Source organism: Urocampus carinirostris, chromosome 19, assembly GCF_059441175.1.
Source record: "Urocampus carinirostris isolate Australia breed hairy pipefish chromosome 19, RoL_Ucar_1.0, whole genome shotgun sequence".
Taxonomy (NCBI): domain Eukaryota; kingdom Metazoa; phylum Chordata; class Actinopteri; order Syngnathiformes; family Syngnathidae; genus Urocampus; species Urocampus carinirostris.
In genome coordinates, this window is record NC_142367.1 from 5,800,820 (window position 1) to 5,811,942 (window position 11,123).

The following is an 11,123-nucleotide window of genomic DNA, read 5'->3' on the forward strand; positions in this document are numbered from 1 at the left end:
AAAGAAGTCCCTCAAAACCCACTAATTAGAATCATTTATTTATTAGATATCAGTCTATAATATAAACGACTGTAATAAAATAACAACAATAAATCTACAAAAATAAAAACACAGAACACAGAATTGCAGTTGAATGAGTGGTCTTTATTGACATTACACAAGAGTACAACAAAATATGATGGATTCTCCTTTCAGTGTAAGAAAGCGATTTAGAGAGCGGCCGGCTAGCATGCATAGGGATCCTTGGTTCTTGCCAGATCTATGTGATGATTAAAATACAAGAGTCCCAAGTATAGCGGTCCTCTGTTTTATGAGTAATGGATTTGGTGTTGGTGAGATACAAGCTCATTATCAATTGCTTGTAAGGGTTGTTACATAACTTATCCATAGCAGTAGATCAGACCTACAGCCTTGGTATTGCCCTCTCTCCTGGCACCGCCTCACTCGCTTCCAGGACCCGATAACAATCCACGAAACACGGAGTGGTGATTACCATTCCTTTGCACTCTTCTGCCTTTTTTCAGAGTCCGATTTTATTGATGAATTTCTTTTAATGTAACTAGCCGCTAAAATACCATCTTAGCTGTAGCCGTGAGTTGCAGTTTGTTTTAGTTTCCACATTGACTTGTATGCCCGCCCTGCTGTTTGACTGGAAGCATACAACAGCCTATCACAGTCGCGCACAAAGACAATCACGCCTACTCAATATACAGCCACCCGCCGCCGTGATAGTAATTGCTGTTTGTTGTGTGTTGCAGAAAAAATGCACAACGAAAATCCGCGAAGAAGCAAAACCGTGATAAGTAAACCACAATACTGCATGGAATTACTCTACTCTAGTGGTATCTGGTGCCTGGGACGCGCATGCGCAAGCTAAACCGAGCTAAAGGTGATGAGTGGTCACAAGCATTGAGCGGTCTCGAGTGATCTCTAGTGGTAGCCTCAGGGACTGCTCGTGAACTCGATTTTCCTTCGTTAAGTGAGATAGATTTTTTTTTCAACTTTCGTTTTTAGGTACTTGTATGAAGCAGTACAGTGCCATGCTTGCGTAGTCGCCCCTCAAGAACTTTTTGACATATTGCCATATTTTGGCTTCAAACTTATAGATAAAAATCTCTAATAACCTAAACATGCGAGTAACAATCGTGAAAAGAAACCAAATTTGTTTGACGTTTTATATTATGTTAACAAATAAAAAATGTAAAAGGAAGCGTTGCAAAGATATTGGCTCCCATCCTTTTCCTGCGATTACACGTATTCTTGGGTAGGTCCCTGAGTTTTGCATATCTTGAAGCAGAAATATTTGCCCATTCTTCCTTATAAAAGAGCTCAAATTACTTAAGGTTTGATGGTGATTGCTTGTGCACAGCATTATTCAAATACTTCCACAATTGCTGTATGGGATTGAGGTCTGGACTTTGGCTTGGACATTATAACACATTTACATTGTTATTGTTTTAAACTTGCCTGTCCCATTCTAGACTTTGCTTTATATTCAAGGTTGTTGTCCTGTTAGAAGGTGAACCTGTGTCCCATTCTTAGGTCTCTTGAAGACTCCAACAAAATTTCTGCCATAATCGCCCTGTATCTGACTACATCCACCTTCCCTTCAACTCTAAAGACATTCCCAGTTCCTGATAAATAAGGCCACGTTTGACAATGGGGATGGTGTTTTTTATGGTGTTTTCATGTATCATAGGCAGTGTTCCTCTTACAAATATTACACTTTACATTCAGTCAAAAAGTTCAATTTTGGTCTCATCTGACCAGAGAACCTCTACATGTGTCATGATTACCTAAGTGGAGCCACCTGGGGTAATCATCTGGCGCGCTGGAGTGCGCCTTCTGATTGGGTTATGTTCGCTATTTAAGCATTCTACACCGAGACATGGGTGTCTGAGGATTACTCCTGTATTCGTAAGACACTCCCGATTACCTGCCTTGTTGTTTACTTGATTCTGCCCGTCTGCCTTCGATCCGACCTGCTTCCGTCCACGCTACGATCTTCTCTTCAGTCCTGGTAAACTCGACCTGCCTTCGTCCCACGCTACGATTGATCACGTCTCCCGCTAACCCTTACGCTTCCCCAAATAAAGAATTGTACGAACGCTCTGGGGTCTCCTGCTCTGTTCTGGTAATCCTCGTGACAGAATGCTCAGACCAGAATGGACCCCGCGTTCGTACAAGTGCCCCCTGACGACCATGAAAGTCAGAACCAGCAGCCCAATCCCCCTTTAGAAGGTGCAGTTCGGCAAGTAATTTCCGACGTGGCGGAATTGGCTAAGCAAGTGAGTCAGTTACGGCTCCAGTGGGATCTGTTAGGTCAGGACTGGTCCTATCTCTCCAAAGTAATAACCCATCAAGCCACTTCATCGGCGCCCAACACTGACCGGCCACCTTCGGCCTTTCCCAGTTCATTCAGCGCGGGATTCGCTGAGCCGCGAGTGGGCTCGCCAGAAAAGTTTGGGGGAGATCCCGCTCAGATCCGCCCATTCATAGTAAATTGTAGATTAATATTTGATCTCCAGCCCCGCAATTTTGCTACGGAAGCAGCTAAGGTAGCGTTTGCCATTAATCACCTCACGGGAAGAGAGCGTCTTTGGGGAACGGCCGCCTACGAGAGAGGTGCTACGGCGTGCAAGTCATTCAATCTCTTGGCTCAAGAGCTGATTAAGGTCTTTGACTCTGGTTCCTCATCGGTCGACGCGGCCCGCTCGATCATGAACATCCGCCAGGGGAGACGTTCCATTGCCGACTATGCTGTCGACTTTCGTACGCTAGCAGCACAAAGTGAGTGGAATGAAGAGGCGCTGGTCGACGCCTACCTCCACAGTCTGTCCGGTTATCTCAAGGATGAATTAGTCTCCCACGCTCCTCCGGCAACACTTGACGAAGCTATTGACTTGACCGCCCGGATCGACCGTAGGGTTCAGGCGAGATGCCGAGAGAGGGAGGGTCCCAGCCAATCCGTCACCAGGCAAGTTCAAGAAGCTAATAATGTACCAAACCCCCGGGTTCTGTTCAGCCCCATCGTAGAAAGGATGGAGGTGGACCAGGTCCCGGTCATCCCCAACGAAGAAAGGATGGAGGTGGACCGGGTCTCTCTTTCCCCCGAGGAACGCTGGCGAAGATTTGTCAATCAATTATGTTTATACTGCGGTGGTAAGGGACATCGCGTGGCCACCTGTCCGGTAAAAGGCCAACGCTCGTCGGACGTAAGGGGCGTCCGATTGAACTCAGTCCTTGTATCTGCTCCCAAAGACGCTAGACCCGTTATCCAGGCTTCTCTCGTCCTCCCCGATTCTACGCAGACATTCCCAGCCCTGATTGACTCTGGCGCTGAGGTAAATATCCTTGATCTGTCCCTCGCACGCAAAATGGGGATACCTGTTAAACCCCTTCCTAATCCGATATCTGCTCGGGCTTTAGATGGTCACCTGTTAGGCACCGTGTCTCAAATAACTGAACCCATAGAATTACAGCTGTCTGGAAATCACCAAGAGAAGATCCGATTCCATTTACTCCACTCCCCGAGCCAACCCCTCATTTTGGGTCATCCATGGTTGGTCCAACACAACCCCCATTTCGACTGGCGCACTGGGTCAATACTGGAATGGGGCAGGGACTGTCACCAAACCTGTCTGCGAGCCGCTCCTTACCCAGGTCACTCCACTTCCATAAGAGCTTCACCCAATCTGTCCAAGGTCCCAGTTCGTTACAACCACCTACGGGAAGTCTTCAGTAAAGCTAAGGCCCCTTCCCTGTCACCCAATCGGCCTTATGACTGCGCAATGAGTCTCAGGCCTGCCTGTTCGACTCCCATGCCTGCCTGCTCGACTCCCAAGCCTGCCCGCTCGACTCCCAAGCCTGCCCGTCTGACTCCGACTCTCCGGCCTGCCACTCCGACTCCGCTGCCGGCCCTGATTCTGCCTGTTCTGATTCTGTCTTTTCTGCCTGTTCTGTTTGCCGGTTCGTATTCTGCTTGCCCTGTTTTTGCTGGTTCTGATTCTGCCTGTTCTGTCTCCGCCTCTCCTGTCTTGCCTGATCTGATTCTGCCTGTCCTGTCTGAATTGCCGGTCCTGATTCTTCCTGTTTGCCCTCCGGACCCACCCTCTGCCGCCCCTTCGGATGCTGAGGAGGGGGCTTCCCTCCATTCGGAAGGATTCTGAGAGGTACTGTGCTGTTACATAGTTCCCCGATTACCTGTGTTTCCCTGTGACGTGTCTTGGGTTAAATTTATTATTATTTTTTTTTCTGGGGCACTTCTGGAGCCGTCCCTTGAGGGGGGGGTTCTGTCATGATTACCTAAGTGGAGCCACCTGGGGTAATCATCTGGCACGCTGGAGTGCGCCTTCTGATTGGGTTATGTTCGCTATTTAAGCATTCTACACCGAGACATGGGTGTCTGAGGATTACTCCTGTATTCGTAAGACACTCCCGATTACCTGCCTTGTTGTTTACTTGATTCTGCCTTCGATCCGACCTGCTTCCGTCCACGCTACGATCTTCTCTTCAGTCCTGGTAAACTCGACCTGCCTTCGTCCCACGCTACGATTGATCACGTCTCCCGCTAACCCTTACGCTTCCCCAAATAAAGAATTGTACGAACGCTCTGGGGTCTCCTGCTCTGTTCTGGTAATCCTCGTGACAACATGTTATTTGTGTCTCCCATGTGGCTTCACAGGCCATTTAATTGTATTATTTCAGAAAGAGCTTTCTTTTTGACACTCTTCCAAATTTATGCAGAGTATGACTAAAATCGTCATATCCACAGATAGTCCCACCTCAATTGTGTATGCCTGCAGGTCGTCCAATGTGATCATGGGCCTCTCGGTTGCTTCTCTGATTAGTATTCTCCTTGTTTGGGCTTAAAAATTTAGAGCATGAGTCTCCAACATAGTGCCCCCTAAGGACATCTGAGGTGCCCACGGACCTGTTCTGAAAATAGGTCACCAGTGCTCCGTCATTGTAATTTTTGATTAAAATTATTTTTTAGTGGTTGACTGAGTCTATTTAACCCAAACAAAAAAGTACTTTCTTTAGGCACTGAACCTACCACTGTATGCACTTGTGTAAAAGAAAGGGGAATTCATGGCAACATGGAGACAACATTTATGACTATTCATGCTCCCTTGTCGGCTCCTGCGTCCCTCTTCGCGGATAGTCACATAATCGTTGCTGGAGGAGTCTGACACCGGTCCTCCTCCTTGTTCGGTAAAAAATTGACACAAAGTACAGCTGTTTTGTTGCATGTATTTGTTCCGTGATGAGGTTTATCCAATATAAGGGGAGTAAGCCATCAATCGTCTGCCTTGGTTGGGCTCTCACTGGAACACGCACACAATATGTTTCTTTATCCACAGATCAAAGAGGTTGGATTAAATTGGTGAATGTACCCTTGCTTGTAGTATTTTTATGTTGTTACTGTAACATACCACAATTTCGTCGCAGTCAAGTCAAGTCATGTTTATTTGTATTGCCCTTAATCACAGTCTCAAAGGGCTGCACAGATCAAAGGCTATTGCAAACTACAGATTATTATGACACCATCCCCTCATCTAAAACCTACATGAAGGCAAATAATACACATATTATCAACATAAAATATAGGATATTCATATGCTATAGAGTAGAAATGTGTTTTAAGCTTAGATTTAAACATTTCCACTGAGGTTGCAGATCGAATCTCAGGGGGAATAGCATTCCACAGAACCGGGGCCCGGATGGAGAACGCTCTCGAACCTGCGGCTCTCTTCTTGGCTCTTGGGATCACTAGTGGACCAGCGTTTTCAGAGCGAGGGCTTCGGACCAGAACATTTAAAAATTTAATCTGAAAGATATGACGGAGCAAGTCCATGTATGATTTTGTACAATACCAACAGAACCTTAAAATCACATCTTAAACTAACAGGGAGCCAATGCAGGTTAGCTAAAATCGGGGTAATGTGATCAAACTTTCTTGTCTTAGTCAAAAGCCTCGCTGCAGCATATTGTACCAGCTAAAGGCTCTTGATTTTGGACTTCGGGAGACCGGAGAGTAGTGCATTGTACTAGTGCTTTGTAGTAGTGTAACAAACACGTGGATTATAATCTCCGCATCTGATTGAGACAGCATTGGAGGAATTTCAGCAATGTTGCGAAGATGGAAGAAAGCTGTTCTAGTAATATTCTTCACGTCTGCTTGAAGGGACAGATCGGGGTCAAATATGACACCTACATTTTTGACTGAGTCACTCTGGGTGATATTACATTTGTAAATGTCTCATCTCATCTCATCAGCCGTACCGCTTATCCTCATTAGGGTCGCGGGGGGGCTGGAGCCCATCCCAGCCATCTCCGGGCAGTGGGCAGGGGACACCCTGAACTGGTTGCCAGCCAATCGCAGGGCACACAGGGACAGACAACTCATTCGCTCATTCAAACCTAGGGACAATTTGGACCGGCCAATTCACCTGAAATGCATGTTTTTGGAACGTGGGAGGAAACCGGAGTGCCCGGAGGAAACCCACGCAAGCACGGGGAGAACATACAAACTCCGCACAGGAAGTCTGGAGCTGGATTTGAACCCACAACAGGTTCCCATGACATGAACTGTGCCGCACAAGCGCTAACCACTGCGCCGCCGTGCTGCCCCCATTTGTAAATGTTCACAGCAGTTTTTTAAAAACAAGTCACGGCATTTAGATGGACCAATAACTAACATTTTGGTCTTTTCTGAGTTAAGGCGCAAAAAGTTGAGTGTCATCCATTCTTCTATCTCAGTGAGGCAGGCCTCCAAATTTCCACAGTTTAGTGTGGCAGATTCCTCCATTGAAAGATATAGTTGAGTGTCATCTGCGTAGCAATGGAAACTGATATTATTCTTGCGAATAATACCATGTAAATGCTGAAAAGAAGGGGGTTAAGTACTGAACCCTGCGGAACACCACAGGTAACACTAAAGGGCTCAAATGTCATTTCACCATATGTAACACAATGCTTCCTATCTTAGAGGTAGGATCTGAAACATAAGAGGACAGTTCCTGAGAGACCAATCCATTTTTCCAACGGTTCTAGTAAGATATTATGGTACACAGTGTCAAAGGCAGCACTAAGGTCCAGCAGCAGCAAGAGTGATAAAGTGCCGGAGTCCATTGCCAGTATGGTGTCTGCTTTGTCTGACTACGAGATATACAAAGTAATCGGGCCGTCCAGGGTGGACTTATATCTGCAATTTGTGGTCAATATTTTACCTTTTCGCTTTATTCTTTGTTAATGAAAAAACAAAGACGCAACTGCAACTGGTCATGACGAATGTTCCCTCTAATTTTCCACGGGTCTGAGCGTTCACACAAAATCATTATCAAACATGTCCAAAACTTGACATTACGTTACATTTTCAGACATTTTGCTGAGTTTCCGGCAGTGCAAAATTATTTTTCACTTTTGAATGAATTGACTAACAATTGCAAAGGTTGGCAGGGCCTACAAATGTCATTTGTTTTTACAATTCTTTCACAAGATTTCAATTTCTTTGATTCCTGGTATCTTTTGTCGCATAATACTAACATTTTTGGGGGCTTATTTGGTCGGTTGCACGATAAAAAACTGTATTTAATAACATGTTTTAGTGGAAGTACAATGTTGGCAACAAGATTAACTTGATATAATTGGAAATTATTTGAGAGCAACACAAACTTTTTCCTCTTTTTCCATTTTTTTTCTCCTTTTTTTAAAATTCCTTTTCCTCATTGTGTTTATTTTTTCCTAGCCGTTACTTTTTTCTTGCTTTTTTGTTCTCTATTACCTTTTTCCCCTTTATTTGCTTCTTTCTTTTCTTCTGGCTTTTTTTTCCTGGATTTTTAGTAGTAATTCGTTAGCGATACTAGTTCATAGTTCACGGATCCCTTAACCGCATGGGTCGTCGGGGCACCAATGAGGACGCAACTATGGATAGCTTTCTCCACTATTGACGGTTCCTGGTCTGTTCTTGGGTAGTGGCAAAGTTGGCACCTGTTCATTCTTTAATGTTGTCGGCCCAGTTCTTTTTCGGTCTTCCTCTCCTCCTGCTTCCTTGCACTGTGCCCTGGAGAAATATTTTGGCCAGTCCTTATTATCTTCTGACGTGACCATGCCATTGAAGTTTCCGTCCAAGCACAGTTGACAACAGTTCTTTGTAGGGTCCAATGTGCCCTCTGATGGTGTTCAGACCGTTTTGTTTGTTACATGTGCTACATGCCTAGAAGTTTCCCGGAGCATCGCATATCTATGGCCATGATTTTATTTCCCAGCTTTCCAGTGAAAGTCCATGTCTTGCGAGCGTAGAGGAAGATAGAAGTAACCAGCGCTAGCATGAGTCTGATCTTTGATTTCACTGTTATGTTTTTGTCCCTCCAGATGGGTTCAAGTCTGGCAAAACCTGTTTGAGCTATCCTGGCCATGATTTCTGGTTCTGACCCCTAGATTACTAACATCAAAATCCTTATCATTAATATTTAACCGTATTAGTAAAATTTACAAATTACCGTATAGACTCACATAGAAGCCGAAACCTAAAACTGCTTTAAAATAGCCACATAATGAAAGAAATAAAAGTTAACATACACAGCAACCTGTGGAAGCAGTGAACCCTTTTCATATTTCTTGGCTTGCACAATCTTGAAAGCTTGATGACAAACACTCATTTTCAATTTCTGGGTACTGTCCAAGACGTTTTCTATTTTTTCTCCAGGCATGTTTTATTTAAAAAATAATTTTACAGAGCAAAACGAACAAAATTCTGCGCACTTTCAGCACAGTATTTTCTGTCCTCATATTTTCCCCATTGATTTCCTGTTGGTTTATATTTCCTGGATAGTCCACACCCCTTTTTTCATGCGCTGCCTACCATTTGCTACCAAATATGTGCAAAGAAGCCCAGTGATTTCAATATTTTATTTCATAGTTTTAAATTATGCTTGGGTGTGAGTAGTTTTGGTTGGGAGAATATCTCCATGGAGAGAAATTCAGCAGGCTCGTACTTTGTGCTTGAGACGGCGCCGCCATAACTGTATTCAGTTGTAAGTAAATATAAACGTTCAGACCAATGTTTTTAGCGGATCAAGGATTGTATGTGACTTTGTGAGTGATGCAGGAATAATCAATAATCAGAGGACAGTATAATTCATGAACTCCCTTTTAAAGGTAGCGTACAAAATGTAGTAACAAACTGTCAAGGAACCACAGTAGCTTTACTAAATTCTGTTAATACTTTCTTCCTTTGTAACACATTAGTCCCAACACTGATAGGCCATTGCAAACGTGTTGCTCTACCACGTGTAGGTTGGCGTCGCCTTGGCTGCAAGTAAAAATGAGTATTGACTTACTTGAAGTGGAAGCAGGTTGCCAAGGTAACTAACGTCCCGCATCCATAAAATTTGATGTCAAACTGAATCCCAAAAGGACCTTAGCTCTGCATGTTTTAGAGGTGTCCCTTTCCCCATACACCTGCAAGCTCTGCAGAAACCTGCCTGACAATATTGTTGATGATTGCCACCTTTGTTGAACAAGGCTAAACTCTAAGACAGTGGTTTCAACTCGTCTGATTTGCGGACCCAGTCTCGACCCAAATCAAGAAAATAAATACCTTTCAAATGTATTGATTGAAAAGCTGGGAAAAAAAGAAGAAAAACAGGGCATAAAGATGCTGAATTTCTACTCTCAGAGATATTCTCTGCTGCATATATTTGCATCCAAGCCGACTTGAACTCTCTGTCAACCATCTTGCAGCTATGGGTACACAAAAACCTGTCTTTTGTAGCCCTATTTTCTTTGTTCTTTTCTTGCTTTCTTTGTTCTTTTTTATTTCTTCATTTTTCTACCTTTTCTCAATTTTACTATTTTAATAGTTTTTCCTTTTTTCTTCTTCTTCTTTTCATTTCTATTTTTTAAATCATTTTTCTTCTTCTTTTTATTCTTCTTTTATTCCTTTCCCCCCTTTTTTCTTCTCTTAATCTATTTTTTCTTCCTTTTTTCTTTTCTTCTTTTTTTCTTCGCAAACGGCTGGGCAAAAAAATGAGAAGCAAAAGAGTGATTTTTGGTCACTTTTCTCTGTAGTTTGTGTTTTTTTTGTTGCACTACCCAATACAGCGGCATCTAGTGCTCAAATAATACACAAATACATTTTCAATGAAAACCAAAACGCTTCACTTGGTCTTCAATGTGATCAAATTCATATATGTGGTCGTATATGTTCCGCTGTATCTCTTTTTGGTCATGCTCTACACATCAAGAGAAATGTTAACAGTCTTTTACTCTGCTGTGAAATGTAGGGTGTCAACTCATTTTAAGGAAATAATCACCATCTACTGTTATGGGGTTAATTGACCCACGATTGTTTATTTTTCTTAGCATTATGTTGCAAATAAAAAAGCCAGCGACCCACTTTTGGGTCCCAACCCACCCGTTGAGAAACACTGCTCTAAAACAACCAAATTTCTGGGCCCGAGCACCCTATTTTGACGCATGTGGTCTAATGGATTAGAGCAGGGGTCGGGAACCTTTTTGACTTAAAGAGCCATAAGAGCAAAATGTATTAATTTTATTTCGGGAAAGAGCCACACCATATATTAGGAGACAAATTTACTAAATTGCTAAACCCGCGCCCCAGACAAAAGCTTAGTCTTCAGCACATATTTTTGATGATTTGATAAAAATTATGAAAAGAGAATAATGCCAGAGCCCGTGTCCCAAAATCAACAAACATACCACTTTAGACTTGTCTCTTTCATGCAATTACTCAAGATCGGTTAAAATCATTTTGAACCTTTTTTTCATAGATATTGGTTTCAAAACCAGATGCAAGCTGTTATTTTGTAAAAACTTCACAACATTCTGCAAACAGGGAGCCTGATGTGCTTACCTTCGGCGCAGACGGCGTAGGGCGAGAGATGGGAGGGAGTGCTTGCAATTTCTGCATAGTTCCACCCATCCCTCCCACTCACCCAATCAAACAACTTTAAATTCTCTTCCGGTGTTTTGGCGTATTTACAGTTTGTTCTGTGAATTCATCATAAGGTATCTGAACACTGCACACAGATTAGCTTTTATATAAAGGATTCTTCAGCGTTGTACAGCTAAAATGATTTTTTTTTGTGACACTTTGA